This window comes from Bison bison, unplaced genomic scaffold (genome assembly GCF_000754665.1).
Source record: "Bison bison bison isolate TAMUID 2011002044 unplaced genomic scaffold, Bison_UMD1.0 scf7180017864229, whole genome shotgun sequence".
Taxonomy (NCBI): domain Eukaryota; kingdom Metazoa; phylum Chordata; class Mammalia; order Artiodactyla; family Bovidae; genus Bison; species Bison bison.
Window position 1 is genome coordinate 2,327,490 of NW_011494801.1, and position 12,435 is coordinate 2,339,924.

The window sequence follows — 12,435 nt, forward strand, 5'->3', positions numbered from 1 at the left end:
CATACTGAAAAAAAAAATTCAATATCACAGTAATCCAAGTATATGCCTCAACCAGTAACGCTGAAGAAGCTGAAGTTGAACGGTTCTATGAAGACCTACAAGACCTTTTAGAACTAACACACAAAAAAGATGTCCTTTTCACTATAGGGGACTGGAATGCAAAAGTAGGAAATCAAGAAACACCTGGAATAACAGGCAAATTTGACCTTGGAAGACGGAATGAAGCAGGGCAAAGAGTTTTGCCAAGAAAATGTACTGGTCGTAGCAAACACCCTCTTCCAACAACACAAGCAAAGACTCTACACATGGACATCACCAGATGGTCAACATCAAGATCAGATTGATTATATTCTTTGCAGTGAAAGATGGAGAAGCTCTATACAGTCAACAAAAACAAGACCAGGAGCTGATTGTGGCTCAGATCATGAACTCCTTATTGCCAAATTCAGACTTAAATTGAAGAAAGTAGGAAAACCACTAGACAATTCAGGTATGACCTAAATCAAATCCCTTATGATATACAGTGGAAGTGAGAACTAGATTTAAGGGCCTAGATCTGGTAGATAGAGTGCCTGATGAACTATGGACAGAGGTTCGTGACATTGCACAGGAGACAGGGATCAAGACCATTCCCATGGAAAAGAAATGCAAAAAAGCAAAATGGCTATTTGGGGAGGCCTTACAAATAGTTGTGAAAAAAAGAGAAGCGAAAAGCAAAGGAGAAAAGAAAAGATATAAACATCTGAATGCAGAGTTCCAAAGAATAGCAAGAAGAGATAAGAAAGCCTTCTTCAGAGATCAATGCAAAGAAATAGAGGAAAACAACAGAATGGGAAAGACTAGAGATCTCTTCAAGAAAATCAGAGATAGGAAAGGAACACTTCATGCAAAGATGGGCTCAATAAAGGACAGAAATGGTATGGACCTAACAGAAGCAGAAGATATTAAGAAGAGATGGCAAGAATACACAGAAGAACTGTACAAAAAAGATCTTCATGATACAGATAATCACGATGGTGTAATCACTCACCTAGAGCCAGACATCCTGGAATGTGAAGTCAAGTGGGCCTTAGAAAGCATCACTATGAATAAAGCTAGTGGAGGTGATGGAATTCCAGTTGAGCTATTTCAAATGCTGAAAGATGATGCTGTGAAAGTGCTGCACTCAATATTACAGCACATTTGGAAAACTCAGCAGTGGCCACAGGACTGGAGAAGGTCAGTTTTTATTCCAATCCCAAAGAAAGGCAATGCCAAAGAATGCTCAAACTACCACACAATTGCACTCATCTCACACACTAGTAAAGTAATGCTCAAAATTCTCCAAGCCAGGCTTCAGCAATACATGAACCGTGAACTTCCAAATGTTCAAGCTGGTTTTAGAAAAGGCAGAGGAACCAAAGACCAAATTGCCAATATCCACTGGATCATCGAAAAATCAAGAGAGTTCCAGAAAAACATCTATTTCTGCTTTATTGACTATGCCAAAGCCTTTGACTGTGTGGATCACAATAAACTGTGGAAAATTCTGAAAGAGATGGGAATACCAGACCACTTGACCTGACTCTTGAGAAATGTGTATGCAGGTCAGGAAGCAACAGTTAGAACTGGACATGGAAAAACAGACTGGTTCCAAATAGGAAAAGGAGTACATCAAGGCTGTATACTGTCACCCTGCTTATTTAACTTCTATGCAGAGTACATCCTGAGAAACGCTGGGCTGGAAGAAGTACGAGCTGGAATCAAGATTGCTGGGAGAAATATCAATCACCTCAGATATGCAGATGACACCACCCTTATGGCAGAAAGTGAAGAGGAACTAAAAAGCCTCTTGATGAAGGTGAAAGAGGAGAGTGAAAAAGTTGGCTTAAAACTCAACACCCATGAAATTAAAATGCACTTGGTCCATGGAAAGAAAGTTATGACAAAACTAGGCAGCATATTCAAAACCAGAGACATCACTTTGCCAACAAAAGTCCATATAGTCAAAGCTATGGTTCTTCCAGTAGCCAGGTATGGATGTTAGAGTTGGATCATAAAGAAGACAAAATGCCAAAGAATTTTCCTTTCAAATTGTGGTGTTGGGAAGACTCCTGAGAGTCTTTCGGACAGCAAGATCCAGCCAGTCACTCCTGAAGGAAATCAACCCTGAATATTCATTGGAAGGATTGTTGCTGAAGCTGAAGGTCCAGTGCTTTGGCTGCCTGGCATGACGAGCTGATTCACTGGAAAAGACCCTGATGCTGGGAATGATTGAAGGCTAGTGGAGAAGAGGGCAGCAGAAGATTATGGTCAGATGGCATCACTGACTAAATGGACATGAGTGTGAGCAAACTCCAGGAGACAGTGAAGGGCAGGGAAGCCTGGCGTGCTGCAGTCCATGGGATGGCAAAGACTCGGGCACAACTTAGTGACTGAACAACAATAACAACAAGCTTATTTCTCACTAGTGGAAGATTCAAAATACATTTTGACTGGGTAGCTGTGCCCTATACGGGCTCTGATTTCTCTCAACTTGTACCTCACCATCATCATGGTGCTTCTGAGGTTATGATTCTCTTAATATTCATTGGGGAAAGAATAGATTCTTCTTCAAATAAGTGATGCCAGGACAACTGGGTGTTCACAAGTAAAATTACGGGATTGGACACTTGCCTCATATTATATACAACAATTAACTCAGAAAGTGAACAAGGTCCTGAATGAAAGAGCATAAACTATAAAACTCTTATAAGAAAAACACAGGCCTTCAATTTCACGGCCTTGAATTTGGCAGTAGATTCTTAGGTAGGGAAACAAAAACATAAGTGACAATAAATAAATAAATAAATTGCTAGATTGAACTTCCTCAAAATTTAAAATATTTGTATATTAAAAACATTATCAATAAAGTGAAAGGAAAGGTACAGAAAAGAAACAATGAAGACAAAAATTCAAATTAGATACAACACAAAATTTACAAATGTCCAACAAGCATGTGAAAATATTCTCAACGTATTTAGTTATTGAAGTCGTGAAGTCTCTCAGTCGTGTCTGACTCTTTGTGACCCCATGGACTGTAGCCCACCAGGCTCCTCCATCCATGGAATTTTCTAGGCAAGAGTACTGGAGTGGGTTGCCATTTCCTTCTCCAGAGGATCTTCCCAACTCAGGGACTGAACCCATTTCTCCTATGTCTCCTGCATTGGTAGGCATGTTCTTTACCACCACCTGGGAAGCACCACAGCATATGTCAAATAGAATTCACTGTATAAACTGGATGTGAGTTTACTGTGAAGTGTGTTAGTTGCTCAGTAGTGTCTGAATCTTTGTAACTCCATGGACTGAAGCCCACCAGGCTCCTCTGTCATGGGATTCTCCAGGCAAGGATACTGGAGTGGGTTGCCCTCCCTTTCTCCAGGGAATCTTCCCCACCCAGGGATAGAACCAAGGTCTCCTGCATTGCAAGCAGATTCTTTATCATCTGAGCCACCAGGGAAGTACATGAGTTTGTTAGTTGGGCAAAATTAAATCAGGTTAACCCAGATGCTCTAATTGATATTAGCAGGGCCCCCATTCAATCCACCATTAATTTTACTTACCAATGAAATTCTCTGTTAACATTGTACATCAATAGCTATTTTATATGTAATTTGACTGACTGATATGAAAGACTATTTTAGATTTAGCTGGAACTATTTCTGAAGTGTGTATTTCTTAATTTTATTTTGATGATTTATGTACAAAGAACAAATAAATTTTATATTAACAAGTAGAATTTTACCAAATCATATTCAGGACTTCGTGGGGGGCAGAGACATGACTACTTTGCACTTATAATGTACCGATTCTTTCTATATGGTGTTAAATAAACATATCCTTTAAATTCAGGCTTCCCTGGTACCTTGCTGCTGCTGCTACTGCTGCTAAGTTGCTTTAGTCGTGTCCGACTCTGTGCAACCCCATAGACAGCAGCCCACCAGGCTTCCCTGTCCCTGGGATTCTCCAGGCAAGAACACTGGAGTGGGTTGCCATTTCCTTCTCCAATGCATGAAAGTGAAAGTGAAGTCACTCAGTTGTGTCCAACTCTTAGCGACCCCATGGACTGCAGCCTACCAGGCTTCTCCGCCCATGGATTTTCCAGACAAGAGTACTGGAGTGGGGTGTCATCGCCTTCTCTGTCCCTGGTACCTTAGATAGTAAAGAATCTGCCTGCAATGCAGGAGACGTAGGTTTGATTACTGGTCATGCAGATCCCCTGGAGAAGAGAATGACTACCCACTCCAGTATTCTTGCCATGGGCACAGGAGCCTGGCAGGCTAAAGCCCATAGAATTGTAAAGAGTTGGACATGACTGAGTAACTAAGCACAGGCATGTCTTTTAACTTTAGTGTCTTAGTGTTGAATAACTCTTATTTACTGAGATTCAACTCATGTAACTCCCTCATGGTTAACTATAAACTTTCATGACAACTCAAATCTGTTCTTTGATGACTTATAATGACTTAAAGAAAAGAAAAAAAGAAGACTCACCTGAACAGCCAAATGGTAATGCATCTTTACTCAGAAATCTTTACATGACAAACACTTTATCTAGAGACTTAAATAGTTCAGACTTTAATTAGGTGTTATTTATTATTTTATTGCTAAGTCTCTACAGTTTACTAAAGTGGTTGAACGATGTACCAACAAGGGAATTTCGTTAAATGTGTGCACTGTTTGCCTTCCTAAAAATTGGAATTTGAAATGCTATTAAAAATGCTACAAAACTTGGACAGTTCTCTGCAGTGCTCTTGTAAATGAAAAAGCAAACTCAAGCCATTTTACATTCATTGACATAATAATTTGGTATTGACTAGCTTCCTAGCAGTCTCTTTCACATCTTTGTTCCTGAGGCTGTAGATCACTGGGTTCAGCATGGGGGTGACCACAGTGTAAAAGACAGAGGCCACCTTGACCATGAGCCATGAACTTCTGGAGTTAGGAACACAGTAAAGGAAAAGGATGGTCCCGTGGAAGACGGTAATGGTGGTCAGGTGGGAGGCACAGGTGGAGAAGGCTTTGTGGCACCCCCCAGTTGAAGGCATCTTCAGGACAGTGATAAAAATGAAAACATAGGAAGTGAGAATAATCATCAGGCTGCTTACTTCATTAAACGTGGCAGAGACTAAAATGATCTCCTGGTTAATGCAGGGGTCAGAGCAGGAAATAGCAACAATGGCCGCTTGCTCACAGACAAAGTTATTTATGATATTATTTCCTCTAAAGGACAATTTAGATAAAAAGTGGGTAAGAGTCAGGGAACAGACTGTACCCCAAGAGTATAATGCACCCACCAATAAGGAACAAAGCTTCTGGGACGTGACAATTGTATAGAGAAGAGGGTTACAAATGGCCACAAATCAGTCATATGCCATCACTGCCAACAGGAATGTCTCTGTCACCACAAATATGCAGGCAAAGAAGAATTGCATGATGCATCCTATGAAGGAGATGGTTCTGTCTTCCACAATCGAGTTTTCTAGTAGCTTGGGTGTAATTACTGTTGAGTAACAGAGATCAACAAAGGACAAATGTCTGAGGAAGTAGGACATAGGGGTGTGGAGTAGGGATTTATCTTGATAATTCAGATCATGCCCAGTTTCTCCAACACAGTGACGGAGAAGATGGTGAAGAATAACAGGACAAGGGGTATCTGGAATTCAGGATATTCTGAGAAGCCCAAGAGAATGAAAGTGACTTCAGCACTCTGGTTTTCTTGGTTCCTGTGGACAAAATACAAAAGTTGATTCAGAGAAATCTGAAGCAAAATTTGAATGAAATGTAATGTTATTCCCTCAGTATTGTTGGACGTTTTTGTGACTCCATGGACTGTAGCCTGCCAGGTTCCTCTGTCCATGAGATTCTCTGGGCAGGAACACTGGATGGGTTGTCACGCCAGGGGATCTTCCTGACCTAGGCCTAGAATGAGAATACTTATGGGGAAAAAGAGTGCATTGAATTATTATTATTATTTTTAATTAGCCTCTTTTCCTCCAAAATACCTCTGCTGTCTTTTTCTGACATCAAAATGCATTCTTTTCAAAGCTACTTCCTAAATTCTTACCAAAACCTGAAATGGTACTCAGTATAAAGGGAAGTCCATTCCACATAGAATTCTCTAAAAATTCTATATCTTATTAGGAGTTGAAATTAAACACTCTGTTATTTTCACTCAGGTTTTATAACTTTATATTCCAAGAACACATATACCACTTCAAGATTTCCTGTACATGTATAACTATGTCATTCACATATTCCCCCACTCTTTTCCTTCAGTTATTCCTTTACCTTCCTAAACATGTGATTAATTCCCTGAAAGTATGTTTCAATTTAACATACAAATCACAGAGTGCATATTCTCTAACTGAAAACACTTTTTCAAAAAGTCAGGATTTGTTCCTTATGTCTATGGTAACAAAGTTTGAATAGTCCAGGGTTGAAAGAGAAATCTTCACCAAAGATGAATGCAATTTCTGATGCACACTTGTTCCTTCTTCTCCACACTCCTTCCCTCCACCTCCCACACTCTGTACTTGTAGGTTTTCCCTCCACCTCCCACACTCTGTACTTGTCAACAGGCTTGGGGCCAATGTTCCCAATCACCCGTGTAGCCCAAGAAGTGTCAGCCATGCTCAGCTGTGAGTACAGGTGCTGTGCATAGTATTTATCTTCTTTTCTATGCAATTACCCTGGAATAATTTTCCCATTGCAGACCTACTATGTACTCAGTCCTGTAACAGGCATTTTAAAAACTATAAAATTATAAAATCTTAGCCTCAATTTGTTTCTTAGAGCATCATTCCAGGATACAATCCATATAAGCACAAATGACAACTTATAGTTCTTATTTATTATTAAAGTTTGATATGAAAAAGAAAATGAAAATATTGTGATCCAGAAAAAAACAAAATAAGTTTCCTTGTGATGTAGCCTGGTGAACAATAATAAATATGGTGAAAGATAAATAATCAAAGACTTCTAGTCAACCAAACAGGTAACCTGGCAATTAGATTTATACACGTGCTTGTTTGCCTCCTGCAAAGATTAATGGAGCATATTAGGAACATATTATATTCCTTTTAGAGTGAAATAAAAATCAACTCATCTGAGTGTAGAATTTGACCAGCTCATTTAATAAAGCTTCTATTCTAAGTTTAATGGATTCCAGGAAAATTTCTGCTGAGAAGTGAATTTTTTTTAATATAGTAATAAGCCTGAAAAATAGTAACAGGAATGTAGAGTATATTGCAATTAATATTTCAGAAAAATAAACTTCTTTTATAATGTATTAAAAATATATTCAGACTTGACAAAGAGAAAAGGAGACCAAACAAGCTGAACCCTCACATCAAACTGTCACATATATAAAACCCTAAGGAGGTTAACCTTAGAGAATATTATTTAACTATTGCCTTGAGACCACAAATGGGGCAATTAGATGAAATAATGCCCTTGTGATACTTTGGTTGCATATGCATTTTTTCCAAAGTTTGGGGAACAATTCATCATGCACTCTAGCTCACTGATCTTTTAAAAATGTTGAACTAGACAGTATATTTTTGTCTTTAAATACTTGCAAAATGTGGAAATATACAAAAGCAAAATCAGCTATTGGGTAACAATCCAAAGATTCTTAATTTTTGTTGAATTTCTGGTTGTCCCTCTGTATCTGTGGGCTTCCCTCATAGCTCAGTTGGTAAAGAATCTGCCTGCAATGCAGGAGACCCTGGTTTGATTCCTGGGTCAGGAAGATCCCTGGGAGAAGGGATAGGCTCCCCATTCCAGTATTCTTGGGCTTCCCTTGTAGCTCAGCTGGCAAAGCATCCACCTGCAATGTGGGAGACCTGGGTTTGATCCCTAGGTTGGGAATGTCAGGCGAGTGTGTGTTCCTCGGTTTCTGTCTGGTCACAACAAAGATTTGGAGTGATGGACATTAAAGCCCTCTCGGCATGTCACAGCTCTTGGGTCTTGGACAGACCCTGTTATAGCTCTCAGGTCTTGAATGAACCATGTTATAGCTCTTAGACAAATCAGTGTTACAGCTCTATTTTATTTAGAAGATAGCAGGAAAATCCATCTTTGAGGCATGAGGGCACGTTGATTCAAAGACGCAAAGAGAAGAGCACCGCAGTGCGCGGAGGGTGGAGAGAGAGAGAGAGCGAGAGCGAGCGAGCTAGCTTTGGCTCCTCTTTTTATATGTTTTTCTCTCCCTGGGCCTATCCTAGGTAAATTGGGCCAGCCAGGAGTGTTGTTTGTTTTACCTGTGGTCCTCACTCCCATCCTTGGACCTTCCTTTGTTCTATTTTCATGGGGTTTTCTCTTCCTTATCTATTAGCCACCTCCATTCTGGACTCCTTTTCCCTATTCTAACTACCTAATCGGAAGATCCCCTGGAGAAGGGAAAGGCTACCCACTCCAGTATTCTGGCCTGGAGAATTTCATGGACTGTATAGTCCATGGGGTCGCAAAGAGTCAGACAGGACTGAGAGACTTTCACTTTCTCTGTATCTGAGGGATATAGTGATGTGTTTGGATGTAAAACTTATACAATATAAATCATATTATAGTGTTTTTTATCCTTTCTTTAACATTGTGTTGTGTTTCATTTTCTGTAAAAACCATTGGTTTTCTTAATACAACTTGCATTACTATTACAAATATGAGCACAATTCTTTTTTATTCTTACATTTATTATTGAAATTGCAACAAAGCTGGTATTCTATTTTTAAATTTGCAGTCTAGGTTTATGGGAAGTATAGTATATTTATTATTTAAGAAGCTGCCATATCTTAACATATAAACATCTCAACTCCAGTGACTTAATTTAATAGAACAAGAATCAGCACTATTTTTCTGGAAAAAGCTGTACAGTAAATACTTTAGCCTTTGTGGGCCACATACTCTCAATTTCAGCTACGCACTTCTGCATCTTGCAGCCTGGATTCACCCATAGGCAATACGTAAATCAATAGGCATGACTCTGTTCCAATAAAATTTTATTTATAAAAGATAGTAAGACAGATTTGGCTTGCAGATCACACCTTGTCAACCTATGCAATAGAATGCATTTCTTGATTGTTCAAAGTCTAAAAGTATTTCCAGATCAGTAGGCAGATGTCCTCTGAGTGGCAATGCAGAGACTTAAGCTTGTTCTCAATTATGGCTTTTTTTTTTTTTTTTTTTTATCAATTATGGCTTTGTTATCAATTATGGCTTATGATAAAGTGACTGGGTGCATGCGTGTTAAGTCACTTTAGTGGTGTCTGACTCTGTGAGAGGGTATGGACTGAAGCCCACCAGGCTCCTCTGTCCATGGGATTCTCCAGGCAGAATTCTAGAGTGGGTTGCAGTGCTCTCCTCCAGGGAATCTTCCCAGCCCAGGGATCAAACCTGTCTCTCTTGGATTGGCAGTTGGGTTGTTTACCATTAGCGCCACCTGGGAAGTTCAACAATGGGATTGTTATGGTATAATTATAACATAGTGAGAGAAATAATAATTTGCTTTAAAAAATACTACACTTTTCTGCATTGCCACTGTGCATAATATTTTTGTGTTTTGCTTATTTATTTTTCATTAAACTTTTGTCAAGCATGTTAAGAGTGTTCCTCACATGTTGAGATACTTGAATAACGACCAAGATATTTCCTGATCAATAAAATCACAATAGGACTTTGAACTTTGAGTCAAACTATAGTGTTAAGATAAATTGAAGGGATAAGAAAGAAAAACAAAAGACATTTTAAGCAGAGAAGACAGTCTGAACCAAGGTAGGAGTTTGAATGTTTAAATTGTTTTCAATTAGAAGTAGAGTTTATGCAGGGCAAACTTTGGGAGATGGTGAGGGACAGAGAAGCTTGGCATGCTGCATGGACATGGGGTTGCAAAGAGTCTTACCTGACTGTGAGACTGAACAACAACAAAAAGTGTGAGATACGATCAGAGGACCAGAGAATCTAAATCATGTAAACAATGCAATTAGAATTAGTGCTGATTGCTGAATAGAGTTGAAATAGAGTTCTATGCCCACAGGACAAGTATGTGGTAATGAAGAGGTTGTGGTTGTACAACAGTGTCGACAATGGGAATGAAATTGACTCAGTTTCAATATTATAATCATGGCATTCAATGTGGTTCCATTAGTAGTTGATGTAAACAGAAAGAAGTAACTCCCATTTTCATTTTGATTCAGAAACAAACATTATGTTCTTGACAGCATCTCACTGCAGAGGAGTCAATGATTCCCAGAAACTAGCAATAATTATATAGGCACCTACAATGTGAAGTAGTAAACAGTGAGGTGTTATATGGGAGCTAGAGCATCTGATAAACCAATCAAAGGCCTGAAGACATCTGGAACACAAAAGGAAAACAAAAGGAGCCTCTTAACACTGTCTTCAAATATTTCAAGGCTAAAATATGAAAGAAACACTGGTCCTTTTTTCTGTATCCTGAGGAGAGAAACTTAATTTTAAATGAATTAACTTTTAAAAGCCACAGGAAGCTAATTTCAGAACAACAACAATAAAAGAATTTTCTTTTTTTTTCTCCAGTGTCAATAAACAGAATAGTGTGAATTACTCAGAGTCTCTGGGTTTCCCAGTTTCACTAACAGTTTATAAGAAGGGGCTCTAGAGACGCAAACTTTAATGTAAACAAAAGGAAGGGGGAGACTCTTCAGGAAGAATGCAGACAAGATATTAAACTCCACAATGTCTCTCTACATTTCCCATATTCTGTGACTGGTCCTCACACTGGCCTAGAGCTTTCACTAAGATCACTTTTTGCTTGGTGTTCAAAATACTCTTTTAAAATTATCTGTATAATTCTCAAAATCCATAATTTACACATCTGTAACATGTTGATTTAACCACTCCACCTGATAAAAAATCTATTATTATAATTAAATAGTACATTCTAACCACCTTAACATATAAGGATTGAGTTCAATACAAACTTTATTAATCTTTGTCTATAACTGAGGAGAGGCTTCCCTGGTGACTCAGATGGTTAAGAATCCTCCTGCAATGCAGAAGACCCAGGTTTGATCCCTGGGTTGGGAAGATCCTCTGGAGGAGGGAATGGCAACTCACTCCAGTATTTTTGCCTGGAGAATTCCCATGGACAGAGGAGCTTGGTGGGCTGTAGTCCATGGGATCACAAAGAGTCGGACATGACTGAGTGACTGAGCACAGCACATAACTGAAGAGATTATTCCTATAAGTGTATGTAGGTAAAGCATACTTAAAAAAAGTAAGAAATTCAATTCAAAATAGCCTCCTAAATTCAGTATGACATGTAAATATGTAATTTTAGATAGATCCCTGGTGGCTCAGATGGTGAAGATTTGACCTGCAATGCAGGAGACCTGGCTTCTATCCCTAGATTGGGAAGATCCCCTGGAGAAGGGAATGGCTACTCACTCCAGTATTCTTGCCTGGAGAATTCCATGAATGGAGGAGCCTGGTGGGCTATAGTCCATGGGGTCATGAAGAGTCAGACACGACAGAGCAACTAATGCTTGCACTTCTTTTCCCACATGTATCTATGTGTAGATACCTCTGAGAATGGCAAGTGTGAAGTGCAGGCCATCACGGGCACCCTGGTGTCTAGGGTCACTCAGTGTGCTCACAGGCAGTTTTATTTATCTTTCTTTGAGCTGTCTGGGTCTCCAGTCTGGCACATATTTCAGAAAAGATTAAAGAATTAAAGTAAATCTGATAATCTCAGTCCAGTATTATTTCTTATTACACAAGAGATTATTTTTTCCCCTTAAGTTTATATACAGTTTAAATACTAGTGTGACATAATGGGAAGAAAATGTTGGTTTTATTTTCCCCCAACATTCCCAGTTTGACCCTACATTATCTATTTGTGGTCTCATTCTCAGCAAAATTACATAGTAATTGGTAGATTTTTTTCATAGTATCTAAGAGTATAAAGTGCTAATCGCTCAGTCATGGTTGACTCTTTGCAACCCTGTGGACTGTGGAGCCCACTAGGCTCCTCTGTGCCTGGAATTCTCCCCGCAAGAATACTGGAGTGGGTTGCCATTCCCTTCTCCAGGGTATCTTCCCAATCCAGGAATAGAACCCAGAATCTCTCACATTCTAGATGGATCCTTTACCTTCTGAGCCACAAGTAGCATAAAAATCCCTCTGCAAATTAATAGCAAAGAATATGAATTTGTCTTTCACTTTCACTTTTCACTTTCATGCATTGGAGAAGGAAATGGCAACCCACTCCAGTGTTCTTCCCTGGAGAATCCCAGGGACTGGGGAGCCTGGTGGGCTGCCCTCTATGGGGTCACACAGAGTTGAAGCGACTTTAGCAGCAGCAGCAGCAGCAGCAAGTGATGCAAATAGCATATCCACTAGGTGGCAGAGTGACACTGTAATTTAAACCAAGGCACACCT

The 12,435-nt window shown here is 39.4% G+C and overlaps 1 pseudogene; it reads right to left on the reverse strand.

Moving 5' to 3' along the window:
* Nucleotides 1-4,808: 4,808 nt before the first annotated feature.
* On the reverse strand, nt 4,809-6,651 carry LOC104992982 (annotated as a pseudogene).
* Between the last annotated feature and the right edge of the window lie 5,784 nt (nt 6,652-12,435).